The sequence below is a fragment of the Stomoxys calcitrans genome, chromosome 5 (genome assembly GCF_963082655.1).
Source record: "Stomoxys calcitrans chromosome 5, idStoCalc2.1, whole genome shotgun sequence".
NCBI classification, from domain to species: Eukaryota; Metazoa; Arthropoda; class Insecta; order Diptera; family Muscidae; genus Stomoxys; species Stomoxys calcitrans.
Window position 1 is genome coordinate 101519617 of NC_081556.1, and position 16332 is coordinate 101535948.

The 16332-nt window shown below is 39.6% G+C and overlaps 1 protein-coding gene across 2 annotated transcripts in view; it reads right to left on the reverse strand.

The window, feature by feature from the left end:
- The window catches only part of LOC106089158 (multiple C2 and transmembrane domain-containing protein), a 202384-nt gene that overhangs the window by 79470 nt on the left and 106582 nt on the right, over positions 1 to 16332 (reverse strand). Inside the window, exon 1 of one of the 2 annotated variants that reach the window (XM_059370380.1) lies at positions 4024 to 4039. The exons of the other annotated variant lie outside the window; for it this stretch is intronic. The gene's annotated coding sequence lies outside the window, so the exon portion shown is untranslated. Of the gene's footprint in view, positions 1 to 4023; positions 4040 to 16332 lie in introns of those variants that run through there. 2 annotated transcript variants of the gene reach the window in all.

Here is a 16332-nt window from a genome sequence, read left to right on the forward strand (position 1 = left end):
AGTAAAGTAAAGTAAAGTAAAGTAAAGTAAAGTAAAGTAAAGTAAAGTAAAGTAAAGTAAAGTAAAGTAAAGTAAAGTAAAGTAAAGTAAAGTAAAGTAAAGTAAAGTAAAGTAAAGTAAAGTAAAGTAAAATAAAATAAATTATCATTAAATGAATTAAAATAACAAGTAAAAGAGTGCTTAGTTCGGCCGGGGCGTATCTTGGGAAGCCACCACCAAGGATTCTGCTAAAATTTTATTCTACGTACCAAACTTCTGACAAACCACCAAAAATTAATGCTTCTAGTAACCGAACAAGGACGATCTAGAGACCGGTATACTTGGGAGCCATATCATGTTGTACCCTGATTTGGACGGTATTTGGCACAGTTGTTGGAAGTCATAACAGAACACTTCATGCTCAATTTCAGCCAAATCGGACAAAAATTTCGGCTTTCAAGAGCTCAAGAAGTCAAATCGGGAGATGGGTTTATATGGGAGCTATAACAGGTTATAGACCTATTTGGACCGTACTTGGCACAGTTCTTGGAAAGCATATCAGAACACTACATGCTCAATTTCAGCCAAATCGGATGAAAATTGAGGCATCCAGGGGCTCAAGAAGTCAAATCGGCAGATCAGTTTATATGGGAGTTATATCAGGTTATAGACCGATTCGCACTGTAGTTGGCACAGTTGTTGGAAGTCATAACAGAACACTACGTGCTCAATTTCAGCCAAATCGGATGAAAATTGATGCTTCCAGGGGCTCAAGAAGTAATATAGGGACATCGGTTTATATGGGAGCTATATCAAGTTCTTGACGGATTTGGACCGTACGTGGCGCAGTTGTTAGAAGTCATAACAGAAATCTACATGCTCAATTTCTGGCAAATCGGACAAAAATTGCGCCTTGCAGGGGCTCAAGAAGTCAAATCGGGAGATGAGTTTATATGGGAGCTATATCAGGTTATAGACCGATTTGGACAGTATTTGGCACAGTTGTTGGAAGACATAACAGAACACTATGTGCAAAATTTCAGCCAAATCGGACAGAAGTCAAATCGGAATATGAGTGTATGTGAGCTATATCAGCTTATAGACCGGTTCCGACCGTACTTGGCACAGTTGTTGAAACCCTGGAACAGAACACTAGGTGTTCTGTTCCAGGGGCTCAAGAAGTCAAATCGAGAGATCGATTTATATATGGGAGCTATATACAAATTTGAACCGATGCCCATTTGCAATCCCCATAGACCTACATCAATACTAAGTATCTGTGAAAAATTTCAAGCGGCTAGCTTTACGCATTCGACCGCTATCATGATTTCGGACGGACGGACATGGCTAGTTTGACTCAAAATGTCGAGACGATCAAGAATATATATATACTACTAGCCGAACCGTACCTGCTCCGCTGCGCCTTCTTTAACTCTCTCTCTCTCTCTCTTTAACTTAGGGTGGGGACACTACGCCCTGAACGCTTTCGAATCCTGGCGAGAACATCGAACATAGGGGTGTTTATCCGCTCTTAATGTTGGCGACATTTGCGAGGTACAATGCCATGCATGGTCATTAAAAAAATGTTCCCCAAAAAGGTGTCTTACTGCGGGACGCCCTTCGGACTCGGCTATAAGAAAAGTTTCCTTATCATTGAGTTTAAATTTGAATCGGAAAGCACTCATTGATGTGTGAGAAGAATGGCCCTTTTTGGTTCCTGGTGGTAATGTTCTTCCTTAGGGTAATGTTCTCGTTAGGGGAGGCATGACGCCTCAGACATTTCGACTCAAATATGAGGTTGGGGGTACCCAATCTATCGAAATTTTAGGAAAATCGGTTCAGCCAAGTATAATAAAGTCATAATGGATCCAATGGCGTTTTTGAGGGGTAGCGTGACCCCCTATACTTCGTTCTGATTTTGTATGCCAGATGCGAAATCTGCACCCGAATCCCGTATTGAAATGAGCGTCCAATATATCTGTTTGGGGAAGTTTTAGAGTTGGGGCTGCGCGACGGGTACTTAGACTCACATTGTAATGCCATATTCTTATTGTGCTCTCCAATACCTTTCATTTGATATCTATATTGTCCCGATCGGTCCACTTTTGATTTTGAGTTGTGTTTTTGGCATAAGGGGAAGGGCCCTAAATAGATATATCGACGTTCATGTCTACTATGGGACTCAAATAAAAAGTATTTGACAGTAGATTTCAAATATATGGCATATAAAATAAGGTCCGAGTACTAGAAGGTCGCCGCTCCACCCCCTATGAAAGGTATTTGGGAGTAGATTACGAATATGGCATAAAAATTTGCGTTTATTTCTAGGTGGCGCTTTTTTCCTCAAAATGCGTCAAATAGCTTTATTGACCTATTATGACAATATGGGGCTCTAATGAAAGGTATTTGAGATTAGAAAACTAATCTGGTATCCAATTTTGGAGCCAAGTGTTTGGCGATACGTCCTAAAGCACCCCCTTAACTAAAGTTCATTTCGGACTAATATGGAGTTTATCAACGGTATTTAGGAGTAAATAACGGATTTGATATCTATTTTCAGGATAAAATGCCGGTGGGCGCCCCAGCCCAAAAACACCCTCCAACCGGTTCAGGTTTACCGACCATGGCAATATGGGGCTCAAATTAAAGGGTATTGGTAGCTAAGCACAAATTTTAATATCGATATTTGAGTCGAAATGTCTGAGAGGGCATCCCTCCCCTAAAAAGCCTTTCTATTTAACCTAAATTTCAAAAACACCAGATCTCGAATCTCGGTCACCGATTTATTCGATTTTTTTGTGCTCCCTTACAGTCACCTAAAACAAATCAAAGTTTCAATTGTTGGGGTCGGGTGCCTCGCGGGTCATCAAAACCCGCCCAATCACGACAATATAGGGCTCAAAAAAAAAGGTGTATGAGAGAAAAAACCAATTTGATATCCAATTGAAGGGCCATGTTTTTGGCTCTCAAATAGCTTATAAAAAAACTATTTGGGAGTAGAGTTCGAAATTGATACTCATTTTTGGTACAAAGACCCCGGGATCTACTCCACCCTTCAACAGAACTTATTTACCGATCTTGCCAATATGGGGCTCATATAAAATATATTTAAAAGTAGAACACGAAGCTTTTATTTACTTTAAGGGCCAAGTGTCTGGGAGGCCATCCCACCCCGAATTACCCTGTAAACAGGAAATATTTACCAACCCAAAAGAAAGGTATTTGGGAGTAGACTAATATTTTACCCATGAACCAAGCAGGGGAAATCTTCTCACACATCAATGAGTGCTTTTCGATTTAAATTTAAACTCAATGATAAGGGAACGGCGTGCCGTAGTGCGACAACTCTTTGGGGAGAATTTATTGGGTTGCCCAAAAAGTAATTGCGGATTTTTTAAAAGAAAGTAAATGCATTTTTAATAAAACTTAGAATGAACTTTAATCAAATATTCTTTTTTTTACACTTTTTTTTCTAAAGCAAGCTGAAAGTTACAGCTGATAACTGACAGAAGAAAGAATGCAATTACAGAGTCACAAGCTGTGAAAAAATTTGTCAACGCCGACTATATGAAAAATCCGCAATTACTTTTTGGGCAACCCAATACATGACCATGCATAGCTAGATGCCTCGCAATTTTTTTTCGCTTTAAATTTTTTTTGATGTTCTCGAAAGAATTCAAACGCAGGCCTTGAGCGGACATGGGCTACAGTTGCACGAATTCGATATCCACCCTAAAAGGACATTAGAAAGTTAAAGAAGGAGCAGGAAAAAGCGGAGTGGGCCCACTTTTTCCTTCATGTTTTCGGGTGAACCTATATTTATTTCGCGTACTGTATTTAAGGGTTCTAAAACTATCCCTCGTTTTTTCACCCCTGTTGGGGGATCTGCTTTGGTTTCTTTTAGTGACTCAAACCCCAAGGCACCCATGACAATCCTATTTGGCAAATATCAGAACAGTTGTTTGGCGACGGTAATTTGTATCAATTTTTTAAACACTCTATTAATAGCACATAACATAGAACGAATCTACGATAATGACATACCTGGTTCAACTTTGGCTATTTTAAAACATTGCGCGCAATTCCATGAAACACTCTTTTTTATTTTGTTTTTTGCTTTCGATTTAGTTTTGTCTTTCTTTTTCTTCGAACTTTTTTTACTGTTGTTGACATATAAAACGGTTGTATCCATTTAATACCGAGCCACCGATGTCGACATTGCTACTTTTAATTGTATTGGATTGTTGTTGTTTTGATTAAATCACTTCGAATACGGTTGTCGATTACACGTGACACTGTCGAGATAAACACGAACTCTATATAGGTATTGACACCTTGCGTTGGAGCGTGGTGAAGGTAGGGAAAGATACGTCTCATACAATAAGCGTGTTTTAGATACAGAACACAATTTTTAAGGGACGACATAGAGATGTTGTATACTTTTAGGGGATTCAGAATAATGGATTAAGGAGGAGTATATTCTCGGATATTAGGGAAATGGCTTAAAAATTTAGACATGACTCTATTCGAGTTAAAACAAGAAGGAAATCTGGTAACTGACACAGATATGGTGCTGAGGTTATGGAAAGAACATTTTACTCAACTGCTAGTGTCCGAGTCCTAGTAGCAGTGAGCCGACTGCAGAACAACAAGGCAGCAGCAGTCGACGGATTACCCGCTGAACTATTTAAGACCGGAGGCGATACGACATATGCATCAGCTTGTCTACGCAATCTGGCTAAACGAACACATACCCGATGATTGGAACCTCAGCATACTATTTCCCGTACACAAGAAGGGGGACAAGACGGAATGTGCAAACTACAGAGGAATAAGTCTCCTCCCCATCGCATCGAGCGTAATGAAAGATTAAAACCTAATCTTTCAACGAGATAATTGCTCCCTATCAATGCGGCTTTAGACCTGGTAAATCCATCCTAGAACAGATATTCACACTGTGCCAAATCCTGAGAAAGGAAAGAAGGACAAATCAACACCTAACATCTGTTTTCTGACTACAAAGCCGCTTTCGATACCCCTATACGTTCAAAAGGCATTTCAAGCCATGTCTGAGGTTTCCCTGCAAAATCAAAAAGACTCCGCAGCATGACATTTGCTGATACACGTTCTTCAGTAAGAATTGGAAAGAATCTATCCGAACTATTTAATACCAAACAAGGTTTCAGACAAGAAGACAGCTTATCGTGTGACTTGTTTAATATCCTGCTGGAGAAGATTATACGAGATGAAGATATGATTAGATATGGCACACAATTCACAAGACAACAAATGCTACTCGCCTATGCCGACGACATCGAAATCATAGCTCGGTCACCGGAAGTAGTTACTGCAGCCTTTGAAAGAATCTAACGAGAGTCAGTGAAAATGGGTATGGTAGTAGGTTAGGTTAGCTTAGGTTTATGTAGCAGTCTGCCATCAGACTCACTTAGACGTTTTCGTCCATTGTGATACCACAGGAACAGAAGAAAGAAGATGACTTCTAGTTTCTACCGTTGAACCATCCAGATCGCTTTAAAATGCCCAACAACTTGCAATGTTCACAGATTCTCAAAGAAATGGGAACCTAAAGTGAAACTCCTTCTGACTGCTAGTGCGGGACAAACACACATAATGTGTTATTTAGTCTCTTCTTCTTCGATGTCCTCATAGCTTCTGCAAAAGTCGTTGCTGGCAACCTTCAGTCTGTCAACATGTTTTCCGATTAGACAGTGAACTGTCATGGCGTACACAATGACTGAGACGTCTTTTCTAGTCAGTGACAGCAAAGCGGTAGACCTCCTCAAGTCTAGATTAGGTCACATAGTTCTGGAATGCTCACACCCCCCCTTGTATGACCATCCGTCATTCGCTGTCATTCGGGCCGGGTCCTGAAAACTTAACTTACATGTCGCTAGAGGCATACCTACAGATTCCAGTTTCCCTGAAATGTGTAAGGTAGTTCCTAGTCTCGCAACCTCGTTCGCTTTAAAATTTCCTGCAATATCTCTGTGACCCGGCATCCAGAACAGATGAATTTTGAATTGTTAAGCCATCTCAATGAGAGATCTGCGACAGTCGAGGGCAATTTTTGTGTTCAGAAATACGTTATCCAGGGCTTAAATGGCTGCCTGGCTGTCTGAGAAGATATTTACGCCAATCGTCGTTGTGATATTATATCTTAGCCATTCCACCACTTCCTTAATTGCAAGGATCTCCGCTTGATACACACTGCAGTGGTCGTGTAACCTTTTCGATATGACCAGTTCTAGATCTCTAGAGTACACCCCAAAGCCCAACTGTTGGTCTAGTTTGGAACCATCTGTATGGAAGTGGATGTAACTTTCGTTGGCGGGGATATCGTAATTCCAATCGGTTCTATCAGGACTGGTGGTACAGTACTTTTAATCAAAAAGATAGGGTGCAATCCACCCTGCCTGGAACATCGGACATTGTATCAAAGATAACACAGTGTCCGTAGCCGCCACATGACCAAAGAGAAAGCTCCCTTAGCCTCACGGGAGTGGTAGCAGCAAATTGTCGAGCCACAACGTCCAGAGGCATTAAATGTAGCATTAAAGTCAATGCATCAAATGGTGTCGTCCTCAATGCGGCCATCCTTTGGATCCAGTTGACTTTTGAAGCACAGTCCACCAGGCCACAACACCATATATCATTATAGGTCTGACAACTGCAGTCTAGACCCAATTCATCACACGCGGTCTAAACCCCCAACAAAACACCCAGGTATTTTGCGCTTTCTGTAAATGGAACATCCTCTACTCCCAAGAAGACAGTTGCCACTGTAGACAACTTGCGCTAATACTCTCATAGCATTTCCGATAATACTCTCAGAGCTTTTCCAAAGAAAGATATTCGAGAAGGGAATCGTCGTAATCGAAAAAAATTGAAAATTTGATAAAATTTTCGTTTCCAGAAGGTTTTCATCTGTCGGAATAGGAACACAATCGGAATGCAACATGAAACCAATTATTCACGCTCAAAATGGCCGATATTCTGGAGACACGACATAATACAAGAACGAACAGAGAGAATATGACCGCTGATAGATTAGATTTTAATGCGAAGATAGGGAAGGAAAACTTCTTTGGTTTAACAGTCGGAAAGTTTAGCCTCCACGCGATAAGGTCCGATAATGGGTTGAGGCTAGTAGATTTCGCCGCGGAAGAAAATGGTAGTTAACAACGCCAGTTTTCAACATAAACATATTCACAACCCCTTATTCCGCAGAATGAAACACGAAATGGAAATACGTGAGTGTGAGCAAATTGAGATGTACAGGAGTCAGAATGAAGTCCGGAAACTATACCAAGATATTAAACAACAAACCGATGGCTTTGGTGCAGGCACAACCTCCTGCAGAGACAAAGTAGGAAATCTGGTAACTGACACAGATAGGGGCTGAGGAGAAGAGGATACCGCAGACGGACAGCAGGTGCCGACGGATTACCCGCTGAACTATTTAGGACCGGAGGCGACACGCTTGTCGGTGCAAGTCAATGAGATAGTTGGGCCTTTTCAATGCGGCTTTAGACCTGGTAAATCCATTCTAGACCAGATATTCACAATGCGCCAAATACTGCGAAAACCCGGAGGACAAACCAACATCTACCATGTATTTGTTGACTACAAAGCCGCATTCGATACCCCTATACGTTCAAAGGTATTTCAAAGCCATGTCTGAGTTTGGTATCCCTGCAAAATTAATAAGACCCTGCGGGATGACACTTGCTGATTCACGTTCCACCGTAAAAATAGGAAAGAATCTCTCGGAACCATTTAATGCCAAATAATAAGGAGACAGCTTATCGTGTGATCTCTTTAATATCCAGCTGTAGAAGATTATACCAGATGCGGTGTGAATAGGTTTGGCACACTATTCACAAGAGAACACATGGTACACGCCGACGACATGGATGTCGTCCGAGGCGTCCTTTGATTCATTTTTAAGGAATCGAAAGAGAATCGTTGAAAATGGGTCTGGTAGTAAATGGAGATAAGACAAATTAGATGGTATCAACTCCCAAAATGATCAGATAAAGAAAATGGAGAAATTTGGGAACCACTACTTTAAGATTGTCAGCAACTTTATCTACCTGGGCACCGCCGTAACCGAAACGAATGACACCAGTTTTGAAATAAAGCTGAAAATAATACTGGTTAACAGTTGCTACTTTGGATTAAGTAGGCAGTTTAGAAATAAGGCCACCTCGCGAAAGACGAAAATCACACTGTACAAGATGTTGTTATATGGTTCTGAGACATGGGTACTTGTGAAAGCAGACGAGGCAGTGCTTGGAGTGTTTGAGAGAAAGAATCTTCGTAGAATATATATTAGAGAACAAAATCAAATATTAATCATCGAAAATTGCTTTATTATTTTTCAAAATATTCCCTACTAAGATCACGTACACTTTTGCATGCATTTGAACCAATTTTCGAAGCACTTTTGCCAATTTGAGTGATGTATCTCTTAAACTTGCATTCTGAACGCATCAACCGCTTCTTCAGGTGTTCAGACCTCATTAACCTCTCATTTTACTTTTTACGTACGGGAATAAAAGGAAGTCATTCGGTGCCAAGACGGGACTATTCGGCGGACGTCTCATCAAATTGATGTTTCGAGTGCTCAAAAATGCAGTTGTTTGAGCCGATGTGTAAGAGCTTGCATAGTGGTGGTGAAGAGTTATCCGTTTTCGGCGGTTGGTTTTCCTGATTTCTTGGAAGACAACTGACAAACAAATGGTTGTGTATCACTCCGATTTGACTGTTCTGCGCTGTTCTAATGGCGCGATTGCGATATATCCAGTTTTTCCGAAAAAAAGGCGATCATTTGATGAAAGTGCTTCGTGCGTGAGCAAATTTTGTTGCATTTGGCTCATGTTTAAACACCCATACACTAGACTGCTGTTTACTTTCGGGCTCATACGTGCAAATGCATGATTCATCATCTGTTACGATGTCATAGACGTGTTTCGAAGCACCGGTCAAATATTCATGCAATTTTGAATGTATGCTGGTCCCACTAATTCCTAAGGTAGTCTCTATTCCAAGACAGGTCACATGACGATCTTGCATTATCAGTTGGAGCACAGCATCAATGGCTTTTGGAACAACAACTGATTTTGGACGACCTTCACGAAATTCGTGAACTACAACCTCGGTTGAATTCACCATATCATCTATAAACACTGGTCCTTGATGAAGCTTTGTCGCCATAAATTTAATAAAATTCATCGATGTACTGTTGTTGAGTTAATCCACGTCGAAAGTTGTAAAAAATAATCGCTCGAAAATTTTCACCTAATATCATTTTTTGGGCGAGATGAATTTTTACTGTAAAGAACACAAATAGCGCTCGTATGTCAAAACGTTCTGAGTACGTATAATCTCAAAAATGTCAAGCTTTAAGATAGAGCTGTCAGTTTGCAAATTGCAACACAAGGGTTAAACAATTCCAAAATATAAAAGGCAACCCTCGTATAGGCGTCGTATGAACCACGAGCTGTATGACGACGATAGCATAGTTACATGCATCAAAATACAACGGCTGTGTCTTGTGGTCAGAATGTATGGAGAAGCTCTAGCAAAGAAGATTTTTGCAAGCAAACATGGTGGTACTCTCAAACCGGGACGATCAAAAGCCCTATGGAAAAATTTAGTAGTGAGGGACACCTCGAATCTTAGTGTCAGAGATTTTAGAATGAGCGCATAAAATCGAGGCGTTTGGAACGCTATTCCACGTTCAGCTAGTGGAACAAATGTTCTGTCATAGCCAATTAAAGTAAGCTTAAGTATGTGTAGTCGTAGCTCGCTTGTGAGTTTCTACGTAATGAAATAGCAGAGTATACTGAACACTTTTCACTTGCACAGATGATAGTTGGACACAACTACCAGCCAGTGCTGCTAACCGGAAAACCCATTCATTAGTTTAAGCTGACATATAACCAAATTTTCCCATTTCGATTTTAAATCTTTAAAATGTAAATGTATGTAAGATTCCAAATCCATTCTCCGAAGAATGTGGCAATTACCATTCCATCAAAGTTGATCCGGCTAAACTTAACTCCTAAATTTTTTTAAACTTCATAACTTGAAATAAAATACTTCTACTGTTCTTAGTATATGATTTTTTTTTAGTCACTACTCGACGGCTTAAAGCAAGCCTATTTCTACTGAGTTCAACATATCAAATTGAGACAGCAGCAACGGCCAGACTGTCAATGACAATATTGTGAGTGGGGATTATTGATTATATGTAGAACTCTTGCATATCACTACAACGTGTGTCAGCAATAATTTATAGTTCCTTATCGCCGACTTAATGTCTGTCCTTCAGTTTGGTCTGTTTGTACAAATATTGCATTGAAATTTATTGTAAGAACTATTTTTATCGTCAGACAGTAGAAAAATATTACAAATATATTCGTAATCAAATCCTGTAATGAATTGTTATGGCTCGCTATTGTTTTGATTTATTTTTCAACTTTTTGTTATATGCCCTTCATTTGTGAAATAATAGCCTTAATTACTACATTATTGTAGTATAACAATAATAACTCCATTGAAATCGTCTATCCTATTGAGGGAAATATTTCATGAAATATTTTTTTGTTTGTTTAACACTCGTCATGATTGAAAATCAATAGCTGACCAACTTAGTGCAGGTCAGCTGTGTGAGCTGGAGATGGAGCGAGTGGTAAATTTCTTTTATAATAACTCTGTAAATCGAAACACCAAAAAGCCTTAGGTTTCCTAGGGTTCTATATTTACAACTATTCGGTGTAACAACGAAGGAAAGTGAAAAAGAAGTGCCGGTAAAGCAACCGGTAAAGGGTGTAGAGTACAATTGATCCTTACCAAAGCCCGATGGAAAGATCAAGTGGTGGAAGACACCTCGAAACTTGGTGTCAGAGATTTTAGAGTGAGCGCAGAAGAACGAGGCGCTTGGAAACAAGTAAAAGCGTGATAAGTTGGAAACCCACCACCACGGATTCTGCTAAAATATGGGAACTATATCTAGTTATACACCGAATTGGACCGTACTGGGCGCAGTTGTTGAAAGTCATAACAGAACACTATGTGGAAAATTTCAGCCAAATCGGATAAAAACTGCGGATCATAAGGGCTCAAGAAGTCAAATCGGGAGGTCGGTTTATATGGGAGCTATATCAGGTTCTTAACCGATTTGGAGCGTACTCGGCAAAGTTGTTGGAAGTCATAACAGAATACTATATGCAAAATTTCAGCCAAATCGGATAAAAATTGCGGCTTCCAGGGGCTCAAGAGGTCAAAAACGGAGATCGGTTCACATGGGAGCTATATCAGGTTCTTGACTGATTTAGACTGTACTTGGCTCAGTTGTTGGAAGTTATAACAGAACACTGCATGCAAAATTTCAGTCAAATCGGATAAAAATTGTGGCCTCCATGGGCTCAAGAAGTCAAATCGGGAGATCGGTTTATATGGGGGCTGTATCCAAATCTCAACCCATATGGCCCATTTGCAATCCCCAACGACCAACATCAATATAAAGTATCTGTGCAAAATTTCAAGCGGCTAGCTCTACGCGTTCGACCGCTATCGAGATTTCGACAGACGGACGGATGGATGGACATGGCTGGTTCGAATCGGTATCTCGAGACGATCAAGAATTTATATACTTTATGGGATCCTAGATCAATATTTGGAGGTGTTACAAACGGAATGAGGAGGCCACCGTAGCGCAGAGGTTAGCATGTCCGCCTATGACGCTGAACGCCTGGGTTCGAATCCTGGCGAGACCATCAGAAAAAATTTTCGGTGGTGGTTTTCCCCTCCTAATGCTAAGAAGGCTTTTTATCATTGAGCTTTAAACTAAAATCGGACAGCATTCTTTGTTATGAGAGAAGTATTCTCTGCTCCTTAATGCAATATTCATGGGAAATTTATTATACCTTACACCACCACTGTGGTACAGGGTATTATAACTTAGTGCATTTGTTTGTAACACCCAGAAGGAAGAGAGAAAGACTCATGGATAAGTATACCGATCGACTCAGAATCACTTTCTGATTCGATTTAGCTATGTCCGTCTATCTGTCCGTCGGTCTGTCCATGTAAATTTTGTGTATAAACCAGGGATTCGGAGTGGAGCCGACCAAATTTTGGCAGAAGGACTTTTTTTGAACCCGGAGCGGAGCGGGTCAAGATCAAGATATAAATTTCCGACCTAACAAAGTTTAGATATTCTTGATCGTCGAAAAATTTTAAAGGGATTAAATTATGGCGGTATGTCTGTCCTCCCGTACTGTACAGTAATCACGCTACAGTCTTCAAAAATTGAGATATTGGGCTGAAATTTGGCACAAATTCGTATTTATTCCGTACGCAGGTTCTTCGGTGAGTTCATCTAAGCCCCTTGACATGCTTGCCAAATATTGTTCCGATCGGACTATATTTGCAGTATAGACCGATCTGCCGGTTAAGGGTCTTAAGTCCATAACATCCGCAATTATAACCCGATTGCGCTAAAATTTTAAATAAAAGGTTTTATAAGGCCTCCTGAAATTCAAAACGAATTATGTTTAGATTTGACTATATTTGGATATAGCTGCCTAACAGACCAATGTGGCAATTTTGGATCTTATACCTATAAAAGCCTTTTTTATGTCAGTGAAAATCGTAAAAGTGTGTTTTGTTAGAGCCCTTGATATCCATGTCAAATATGGTATCGTTCGAACTTTGTTTATTATATTGGGTTGCCCAAAAAGTAATTGCGGATTTTTTAAAAGAAAGTAAATGCATTTTTAATAAAACTTAGAATGAACTTTAATCAAAAATACTTTTTTTTACACTTTTTTCTAAAGCAAGCTAAAAGTAACAGCTGATAACTGACAGAAGAAACAATGCAATAACAGAGTCACAAGCTGTGAAAAAATTTGTCAACGGCGACTATATGAAAAATCCGCAATTACTTTTTGGGCAACCCAATATATAAGCTGTCATTTAGACCGATTTCCAGGTATAGGGTCTTAAGACCATAACAGGCGTATTTATAACCCGAATTCGCTGAAAATTGCAAGTTGCACTAGGCCTCTCGATATACCTACCGAGTATGATCCACATACTACTTTAGTTGGACACCGATGAAGCGATTTAAAATCTTAAGCTCATAAAAAGCGCATTTCTTAATCCATTTTTCTAGAACAGTGAGTTCTATTAGGCTTCGTAACATCCATGCCAAATATGACCCTGACAGGACAATATTTAGATATATTGGGTTGCCCAAAAAGTAATTGCGGATTTTTCATATAGTCGGCGTTGACAAATTTTTCAACGGCTTGTGACTCTGTAATTGCATTCTTTCTTCTGGCAGTTATCAGCTGTTATTTTTAGCTTGCTTTAGAAAAAAAGTGTAAAAAAAGTATATTTGATTAAAGTTCATTCTAAGTTTTATTAAAAATGAATTTACTTTCTTTTAAAAAATCCGCAATGACTTTTTGGGCAACCCAATAGATGCCATATACACTGATTTTCTTATATAGACCTTTAAGGCATAACAGTCGCATTTATTACCCGATTTAGATGAAATTTGAAACAGTGAGATGTAGTGACCTTTCCGATATCCAAAGCGAATATAGTCCAGATCGGGCCCAATTTTTATAGAGCGATTTGTCAATTTAGAGTGCCTATCCCACAGCAGGCGCATTTAATACCAGTTTTCGCTGAACTTTGCAACTAAGATACCGAATATGATCCTAATCGATCCATATTTGGATATAGCTATAGACATAGTGGGGTTATAATAAACAAGAAAGAGCGTGCTAAGTTAGGCCGGGCCAAATCTTATATAACCTCCAGCAGGGAACGCATTTGTCGAGTTCTTTGCACGGTATCTCTTTTTAGGCAAACAAAGAATAATGGATAGGTTAGGTTGAAAAAACGGTGCAGATATTAATCTGCCCCATGCCACTATGGATATACACCTAAGTCAGTAATCGGCTTGTTGTGCGCTCTAAAAACTATACAGCAACCGCTAAAAAGAAAATTTTAACTTAGGAATACCGTACTACTTACAAAATCCTTTACTGTTTTCAATACCACTCTCCTAAGTTGGTTCATGTCTGATTTTGTGTCGCCACCTAAGTGCCGGTATCTGTTGGACGCGAAAACCGGGCTATGACAAAGGAAATGCTCCAACGTCTCATCATCTTCCCTGCATGCCCTACACATGCTATCACTTGCTGCACCGATTTTACATAAGTGAGCTCGTAGTCCTATGTGTCCTGTTATGATACCAATGGCTATACTGACCTCCTTCTTGCTTTCTTTCAGTAATAGCCTCGTCTTTTCACGATCAGGATCCCCTCCATAGGATTTTCGGCGTCCTACCGACCGTTTCGTTGTTCCACAATGTTGCATGCGCATTCGTCGACCTCTCTCTTAATTCGGACTGCGTCGACCCGAAATGCTTCAGGTAAACCAAGTACATTGAAGGCAGTCCCTGGGTTCTCAATGTAAACCCCCAGGCCCACTATGTTCTCTAGCTTCGATCCATCAGTGTAGCATGATTTTCTAGATGGCAATACTAGGGTTCCGTTAATCCAAGACTGTGCCGATGGCAGCAGTGCCTCGCACTCGACTTCAAGGTTCATCTCAGGTATCCTATCGGAAATCTCTTCCCTTTCTTCCAGGGTTTCTATCGTCGCCTCGATTATACCGCGATGTTACTAGCTGCTCCCATCCTCAATCCATTCTCCCATCGCTTTAAGTCTCATAGGCGCAGTGATTGCCTCACACGTAATCTGTATGTCAATGGGTCGGTCATCTAGAATAGTCTCCAGTGCCTTAGTGGGCGTCGATCTCATCACTCCGCCTATACAAAGACAACATGTTCTCTGAACCTGTTGTAAGATCCTTATGTTGTACTTTTTCTCCATAGTAGTCCACGAAACTATTGAGGCGTAAGTAAAAAATTGTCTAATCGTGCTCCTGTACCAGTGGACTATCCTCGGACTCAGGCCCTATTTCGAGCCTACGGCCCTCCTGCATATTGCCCAACATATGTGAGCCTTCTCAGTATGCTCCTGACAAAATCCCTATGACAAGTTTGGCTAAGACAAATGGCATATCGTTCAAACAGTACGCAGTAAACATTCTTAAGGCGAGCCACTGGCACATCTCTATAGTAACCTAAAATTGTCAGGCTCGAATTATTGCCTTGACTTGCAAACTTTATACCAAACTTAATAAACTTACGATATTCTCTCCTATATGCAGGTAGGTGTAAAAAGTCAGCATAAAAATTCATAGGATTTGTAGAAAAACTCCCAAAGGCTCAAACTCAAGTGCACAACAACACTCAAACTAATTGAACAGCACAATTTGTTGTTTGTAGTTTTTTTTTCTTTCTTCCATTTTTCGTATTGATGAACTTTGTGGTATATATATGCAAAAGAATTTGCTTTATTTTATGGAGTGAACAAAAATGGAAAATCGACATGAACCTGAACATGGAATGACAGAAAAAATATTTTCATAGACACATGATTGACATACCACATTCTTAAGGACTTGTTGGATGAGGTAAAAAAAGGTCTGAGGAAAATTGAATTGAATTATTAACTCACGGAAAGAAATGAGTTTATGGAAAACGTAATTGTGACAAATGCGATTTATCTGGTGTGGGGTATTTTTGGTGGTGAGGTGGACGCTCATATATCAGATTCGTGATCTAGTCTAAAAAAGCTTTCATTTGAAGGAATGTCCCTAAAGATAAATTTGAATATAACTTAGCCAAGACACAAACCTGAAATTTTTAAGAGCTATGTTAAGTGATTAACAGAGCACTGTTAAATAATTTTTTTTGTATTTTATATTTTATATTTTAAGCAAAAAAAAAGTAATTTTTAGCATTTTCTCACCTAATATTTTCTTAAATCACTAGCTAAAGAATTTCTGTACAACCATAAAATGCTTCATAATAACACAACTCCCAAACCTATAGCCAAGACACAAACCTGACATTTTTAAAGAGCTATGCTAAGTGATTAACAGAGCACTGTTAAGTAATTTTATTTTATATTTTAAGCAAAAAAAAGTAATTTTTGGCATTTTCTCACAAAATGTTAACCTAATCGGATGAAAATTGCGCCCTCTATAGGCGCAATGTATCGTAATTCAGTGTCGGATTGCTTATTTTTGCAAAAATTTTACTTTTCCGATAGTATCCATCGAAAAAATATCAATCGATATTCAGTCAACAATTTAAATATCGATAGTGCCATCGATATTTTGCCAGCTCTAGTGCAGATACACAAATCATGCTCCATTAACTGTTCGCGGGGGTTGTTT